Source organism: Gossypium hirsutum, chromosome A12 (genome assembly GCF_007990345.1).
Source record: "Gossypium hirsutum isolate 1008001.06 chromosome A12, Gossypium_hirsutum_v2.1, whole genome shotgun sequence".
NCBI classification, from domain to species: domain Eukaryota; kingdom Viridiplantae; phylum Streptophyta; class Magnoliopsida; order Malvales; family Malvaceae; genus Gossypium; species Gossypium hirsutum.
This window is the reverse complement of record NC_053435.1, coordinates 79,506,857-79,515,033: the sequence shown is the minus strand read 5'-3', so window position 1 is coordinate 79,515,033 and position 8,177 is coordinate 79,506,857. Positions and strand designations below refer to the sequence as shown.

At 34.2% G+C, this 8,177-nt stretch overlaps 1 non-coding gene across 1 annotated transcript; it reads left to right on the top strand.

The window, feature by feature from the left end:
* The first annotated feature begins 7,312 nt into the window (after positions 1-7,312).
* LOC121211737 (small nucleolar RNA R71) lies at positions 7,313-7,419 on the top strand. Its single transcript, XR_005906955.1, has one exon. It is a non-coding gene; the product is annotated as a small nucleolar RNA R71 (small nucleolar RNA).
* Positions 7,420-8,177: the final 758 nt, after the last annotated feature.

Below are 8,177 nucleotides of genomic sequence, written 5' to 3'. Positions count from 1 at the left end.
TCAACCAAACCAATTCAACATATTTGCAATATAAATTCATGCATATTTATAAGATAACGTCATCACATACCCATAACTAGGTTTGTTAACCATACTAATGGCTAACTTTATATTCATTTCACGTTAACATTTACTTTATTAGCTTATACATGCCATTGATTTCCAAAATAAAGTTTCTTTATATACCGAAATCCTGAGGTTGATAGTGTGATGTGTCTCCGACCAAATCCGACCTCCGAGCTCTTAACACTACAAAATAGGGGAAAAGGAAACAGGGTAAGCACTTTGTGCTTAGTAAGCTCATGTAACAAGAATTATACTTACCTAATATTTTCAATACAATACAATAAACATTCATATATCCATTCAATGCATTATTATCCTAACATGCACAAACTCAACATTCAAGTAAGTACAATAATTTCCATGTACCAATAATATATACTATGATTGATGAGCTCATCAATACCATGATTTCCATTTCCTTATATTTCTTTTCATATTTATCCCGTTGAATTTCTTGGAATTTTCGATGGATTTTCAAAGGTACACTTTTAGTGTACATTTCCGGGTCCGTCAATTCATATTCATGTGTGCACATTTCCATTTCAGAGAGCACACTTCCGTGGATCTCATCCTTACAGCGGGATTACCAGTCCAGGCTAAATCCCCTGTAATATAAACTCATAAAGTATTGTCAGGATTACCAGTCCAGGCTTAATCCCCTGCAACGACAATTACTATAATGAGCTTGGATCTGAATTACCGGTCTAGGCTAAATTCATACCCTAATTCGGATTACCCGTCAGGGCTAAATCTATTTTCCACATATTCTTCGAGAGGGCTATATCAGGATAGGATTACCTGTCCGGGCTAGATCTTTTTTACCGTCAATTCCTTTTCAGAGATCCATCGAATTTTCCTTTCATTCAACCAGGATTTCTTCCCCTTTTATCAAATATGTCAATGTTTCATAAATTTTCATATAATGAACATTCAAATCATATTCATATAAAAAAATACATTTCAAGCATTTAAGAATATAATTCAAGTTACACGAACTTACCTTGATACTTCTTCGTGTACAAAAATCTACTACTCCTGAGCTTTTTCCTTTCCTCGATCTAGCTTTGTATTTGAATCTTCTGGATCTAAATAAATAAATTTAATTATCAATTTAATACATTTCATGTTCATATGCAACAATTTCTATAATTTCATTATTATTATTTATAGTTTATTCAAAGCTGTCTATTTGAGTCATAGTCACTAAATTATTTATAACTCGAGCTATGGAATTCCAAATTAAGATCTGTTAATGTTTCCTGAAACTAGACTCATATATCTTCTTACCATAAAATTTTTAGAATTTTTGGTTTAGTCAATAAGTACAGTTTATTCTTTAAAGTCACCCTTGTTCTGCTGTCTGACAGTTCTGACTCTTCTTCACTAAAAAATAATTATCTCTTCATACAGAATTCAGATGATGTTCCCGCTTATTTCTCTTAAAAATAGACTCATTCAGGATTCTATGAATATACATTTAAGCCCATAATTATTTTTATTCAATGTTTTATAATTTTTTCAAAGTCAAAACAGGGGAACTCAAATTCATTCTAACCCTGTCTCACAAAATTCATTATATCTCATGATTTACAGATCCATTGCTTACAACGTTTCTTCTATGAGAAACTAGACTCAATAAGCTTTAATTTCATATTTTTTTCATCTACTAATTCGATTCCTATAATTTATGGTGATTTTTCAAAGTTAGTCTACTGCTGCTGTAAAATATTGTTTTAGTGTAAGCTGTTTATTACCATTTTTCCCTTAAACTTTTAATAACTAACAATTTTGTCCCTACTCAATTAGCCTCTCAATTAAGCTAATTTTTCTCAATTAATACTTTATTCTATCACCTTAAACTAGTTTACAACCTTTAGGAATCAAAATTTCAGCAATAGACTTTAATTCCAAACATTTTCACAATTAGGTCCTAAAAATCAATTTCTATTGAACTTACCGAATAAAATCATCTCATAAACAAATTAAATCTTCAATTTCATTCTATTTCATCATAAACTTATAGAACTCAACCATGGTGACTTTCAATTTCATCCATGAAATCAAAAACTAATGAATTTAATAGTAGGACCTAGTTGTAAAAGTTTTAGAAACACAAAAATTACAAGAAAAAGGCAATAATTAACTCACTTGGTGCAAAAATTATGGAATACCAGCTTAGAGAACCCTCCTATGGCATTTTTAGCTGCTGGAATTGAAGAGAAATTAAGAGAAATCTAGATATTTCCTATTTAGTCCTAGCTTTATTTAGTTAATTTTACAATATTCCAATTTTGCCCTTAATTTATCAATTTTCCTGCTGATTTCATGCCCTTGCTGTCCAGCCCAAATAAATTTTAGGTCTAGTTGCCTTTTAAATCCTCTCTCATTAGACACTTAAGCTATTTAATCATCCCATCCACTTTTACACCTTTTACAATTTAGTGCTTTTCATTTAATTAATTATCCAAACATTAAAATTTCCTAACGAAATTTTAATACCACATTACTAACATTTCATAAATATTTATAAAATTATTTTCAACTCGATTTTACGAGATAGAGGTCCCGACACGTTATTTTACCCAATTTCTTCAATAATTTCTTTTTCTAACTAACCACTAAATCGGTAAAATTTTTCTATCAATATTTTCATACGATTTTCCTATCATATCAATTTTCATGAAAAAAATATTGAAATAAATTTCTCTTTAAATCGGATTTGTGGTTACGAAACCATTGTTCCGATAACCTTGAATTTAGGCCATTAGATGGACGACGAATGGACCTGACCATCGTAATTTTAGCTTCCCAACAAACAATTTGAGCCTTGAGTTGTATAGAAAGACAAGATCTCCAGCATCATGGCAGTGTTTCGTGGCTTTCTTGTATAGGCGTGAATTCTCATATGTATTAGTTCACCACTCATCTAACTCATTCCACTGCATCAACCTGTTTTTACCTGCAAGTTTGAGATCGATGTTTAGAAACTTTATGGCCCAGAATACCTTGTGTTCTAACTCAAACGGTAGATGACAACTTTTTCCATAAACAAGTCTGTAAGGGGATGTTCTTATAGGGGTTTTAAAAGCAGTTCTATAAGCCCATAAAACATCATCTACTTTCATTACCTAATCCTTCCTGTTTGATTCTACTGTCTTTTCTAGGATACTTTTAAGTTCTTGGTTTGCTACTTCGACTTGTCCACTAGTTTGAGGATGGTAAGGTGCTGTTCTGTGGTGAACTCCGTATTTCTTAAGGGTCTTATCAAATTGGGCGTTACAAAAATGAGTATCCCTATCACTGATAATTGCTCTAGGTGTTCCAAATCGAGAGAAGAGTTTCTTAAGGAACCGTACTACCATTCTAACATCATTAGTAGGTAAAGCTTGGGCTTTCACCCATTTGGAGATATAATCAATGGCTACTAAGATGTATTTATTCCCAAATGAACTAGGGAATGGACCCATAAAGTCGATACCCCAAACGTCAAATATTTCACATGAAAGCATGTATGTTTAGGGCATTTCGTCACGTTTAGAGATATTACCTGTTCGTTGGCATTTATTGCAATTAGCAACATACCTATTGGAGTCTTTGAATAGTGTAGGCCAATAAAAACCTGATTCGAATGTTTTATGTGCGGTCTTATTTCCACTATAATGTCCCCCAATCGGTCCTGAGTGGTAATGCTCCAATATTTTAAATGCTTCTGACCTTGTAACGTATCTCCTAATGACTTGATCTACACATATACGGAAAAGAAAAGGGTCTTCCCAAAAGTAGTTTTTCACATCATTAAAGAATCGTTTCTTTTGCTGATATGTCAACCCTTTTGGGATAACGTTAGCGGCTAAAAAATTCACAATGTCTGCAACCCAAGGTACTTCAGAATCAGATATAGCAAAGAATTGTTCTTCAGGGAACGAATCATTTATTTCAACTTTATCTAGCTCTTTGGTACTTGAATTTTCAAGCATGGAAAAATGATCAGCCGCGAGATTTTCAGCTCCTTTCTTATCCTGAATCTCCAAGTCAAATTCCTGCAATAACAGAATCCATCAAATGAATCGAGGTTTTGCATTAGTCTTAGTTAAAAGGTAGTGAAGATCAGAATGGTCAGTAAAACGACAACTCTAGACAATATTAGATATGGCCTAAATTTATCGAATGCAAAAATCACAGCTAGCAGTTCTTTCTCCATGGTGGTGTAGTTTTCTTGTGCGGCTATCAAAGTTTTGCTAGCATAAAAGATAGGTTGAAAATGCTTGTCTCTTCGCTGTCCCAAAACTGCACCTACTGCAAAATCACTCGTATCGCACATTAGTTCGAAAGGGAAATTCCAATCAGGTTCGATTATAATTGTAGCATTAATCAATTTATCCTTTAAGGTATTAAATGCTTCTAAACATTCCTGATCGAAATTAAAGGGCACATCTTTTTCTAGTAATTTAGTCAAAAGCTTAGCTATTTTAGAAAAGTCTTTAATAAATCTTCTATAAAACCCAGCATGTCCTAAAAAGCTTCTAATAGCCTTAACTGAACTAGGGGGAGGTAGTTTTTCAATGGTTTCAATTTTAGATTTATCAACCTCAATCCCTTTACTAGAAATTTTATGTCCTAACACAATACCTTCTTGAACCATAAAGTGACATTTTTCCCAGTTAAGTACAAGTTTTGTTTCCTCACATCTTATTAGAACTTGTTCTAAATTTTTAAGGCAAAGATGGAAAGAGTTACCAAATACCGAGAAGTCATTCATAAATACCTCCATGATGTCTTCTATGAGTTCGTCTAAAATGGCCATCATACAGAGCTAAAAAGTAGCAGGAGCATTGCATAATCCAAAAGGTATTCTACGATAAGCAAACGTACCGTATGGACATGTAAATATCGTCTTTTCTTGATCTTCAAGAGCTATTGGGATTTGAAAATAACCAGAGAATCTGTTTAAAAAGCAGTAGTACATGTGCCCTGATAATCTTTCCAACATTTGGTCAATGAATGACAGAGGAAAGTGATCTTTTCTTATGGCATCGTTCAGCTTCCTATAGTCAATACAAACTCTCTAACCTGTGACTGTCCTTGTTGGGATTAATTCATTCTTCTCATTGGCTACAACAGTCATGCCTCCTTTCTTAGGAACAACCTGTACTAGACTTACCCAAGAACTGTCAGAAATAGGATAAATAATTCTAGCATCTAGGAGTTTAATTACCTCATCTTTAACAACTTCTTTCATGTTGGGTTTAGTCGTCTTTGAGCTTACACACATGGCTTATATTCATCTTCCATTAAAATTTTGTGGGTGCAAAAAGAAGGGCTGATCCCTTTAATGTCAAACATTTTCCAAGCTATGGCCCTTTTATGCTCTCTTAATACTTGGAGTAATTCCTCTTTCTCCTTGGTTTGCAAGTTAGAAGCAATAATCACTAGTAATGTAGAATTATTTCCAAGGAATGCGTATTCTAAGTGATTTGGAAATTGTTTAAGTTCTAATTTAGGAGGTTCCTCAATAGAGGGTTTTTGCTTAAGTTTATCATTTGCCTTAATACCCTCATATTCCGCTTGTCTTGAGAAGGGCTTATTGGAATTTAGTTCAGCTTTTATCTTACCTATCTCAAAATCATCATCATCTACCTCCTCTCCTTGAGTAATACACAGTTCCAACATGTCTTTATGTACAATTTCCTAAAAAGAATCTTGAGTATCATGATCAATAGAGTCAATAAAATAACATGAGTCATCCTGTTCCCTAGAAAATCTCATGGCATTATAAATTTTCAAAATAATCTCTTCGTCACCTACTCTAAGCATAAGTTTACCATCACCTACATTAATAACAGCCCCTAGTGGTGGCCAAAAATGGATGACCTAAGATTAAAGGCACTTCAACATCTTCATCCATGTCAAGCACAACGAAATCAACAGGGAATATAGATTTATCTACTTTTACAAGTACGTCCTCTATAATACCCATAGGATATTTAACAGATCTATCAGCTAGTTGAATACTCATCCTAGTGGGTTTAGGTTCCTCAATACCAAGTTGTTTAAACATTTTATATGGCATCAAATTAACGCTAGCGCCTAAATTAGATGGTGCCTTATCAACATTCAAACTACCAATTAAGCAGGGAATAGTAAAACTTTCTGGATCTTTCAGTTTGGTTGGCAGTTTATTTTGGAGTATGGTCGAGCACTCCTCGTTAAGTTCCACTGTAGATAAGTTTTCAAACTTCCTTTTATTTGTTAGAAGCTCCTTTAAAAAATTTTCATATGTAGGCATCTACGATATAGCTTTAACAAAAGGTAAGTTAATATGCAGTTGTTTAAAAAGTTCAAGAAATTTACCGAATTGTGCATCCATGTGGTCTTTCTTCAACTTTGCTGGATACGGGATTGGTGGTTTGTATTCCTTTGGCATTGGATTGTCATTGTTTTCAGGTTTTCCCTCATTTCTTTCGGTTCTGTCAGCTTCTTATGGTGACTTCTTTTCAGATTCAGCTAACAATTTCCCACTCCTTAATGTAATTGCTTTCCCATGTTCTTTTGGATTGGGTTCGGTGTTACTAGATAGACTTCCTGGTGGTCTATCTGAAATCATCTTAACCAACTGTCTAATTTGATTCTCAAGCCCTTGAATTGATGCTTGCTGATTTTTAAGTGCAATTTCAGTGTTCTGAAAATGAGTTTCAGCTACTGAAATAAATTTTGTCATCATCTCCTCAAGGTTCAACTTTTTCTCTTACTGGTAAGGTTATTGTTGGAAGCCTGGAGAGGGTGGTGGTCTTTGATTCCCTTGGCCTCCCCATGAGAAATTTGGGTGGTTCCTCCAACCTGCATTGTAAGTATTACTATAAGGATTATTTTGAGGTCGAGGATTATTACCCATATAATTCATTTGTTCGTTTTCCATGTTGTGGCCATAAGGTGGGTATTCTGAATTGCTTGTTCCACCTCCACTTGTATCGCACTGCATTACTGGATGAACCTGTGAAGAACCAAGTAAACCATCAGTTTTTCTATTCAAAAGTTCTACTGATTAGAGAGCATAGTAACCGAATCGACGTTAAACACGCCGACCGCTTTCGTCGTCTTTGTCCTCATGACTTGCCACTAATAATTATTCAATGACATCTCTTCTATAAATTCATAGGCCTCTTCAGGTGTCTTATTATTAATAGTCCCACCAGCAGCTGCATAAATCATCTGTCTAGTCGAAGGATTCAGGCCATTGTGAAAAGGTAACCTATGGTGAGGGCACCTTCTCAATAGATCCTTGTATCTCTCTCATGCATCATAGAATGTTTCTAAATCCATCTGCACAAAAGAAGAAATATCATTCCTTAGTTTAGCTGTTTTAGCCGGCGGGAAATATTTAAGCAAAAACTTTTCGGTCATTTGTTCCCAAGTGGTGATTGATCCTCGTGGTAACGAGTTCAACCACTGTTTAGCCTTATTCCTTAATGAAAAGGGAAATAATTGAAGATGAATGACATCGTCAGAAATGCCATTGATCTTAAAGGTGTCGTAGAATTCCAGAAAATTTGCTAAATGAGTGTTTGGATCCTCGTCCTGCAAACCATCAAACTGAACAAACTGTTGTATCATTTAAATCATGTTAGGTTTCAGTTTAAAATTATTTGTAGCAGTAGCAAGTCTAACTATACTCGATTCAGCTCTTGTTAAACTAGGTTTAGCATAATCATAAGTAGTACGAGGAGCAGGATTCTGATTTACTGGGTCTGCAATAGCCACAAGAGGTGACGGATTATTTCGATTATCAGCCATCTCCTCAGTTGTGGTTTGAATATTGTCCTATTGTCCATCCTCTATGTATCGTAGGCTTCGCCTTATTTCTCTTCGGTTTTTTAGAGCTATGCTTTCGATCTCACTATCAAAAAGTAGAGGTCTTGACGGGTTTCTTCTAGTCATAAACTATAAAAACCTGCCAGAAGTATATAAAAGAAAATTTAGTGATATAAAAAAATTAAAATTAAATTAAATTGTAATAAAACAAATGGCTAAAGTAATAAAAATTAAACGTTCCTAATATTTTAGTCCCTGGCCATGGCGCCAAAAACTTGATGGTCATGTAACTAACTAAAAAT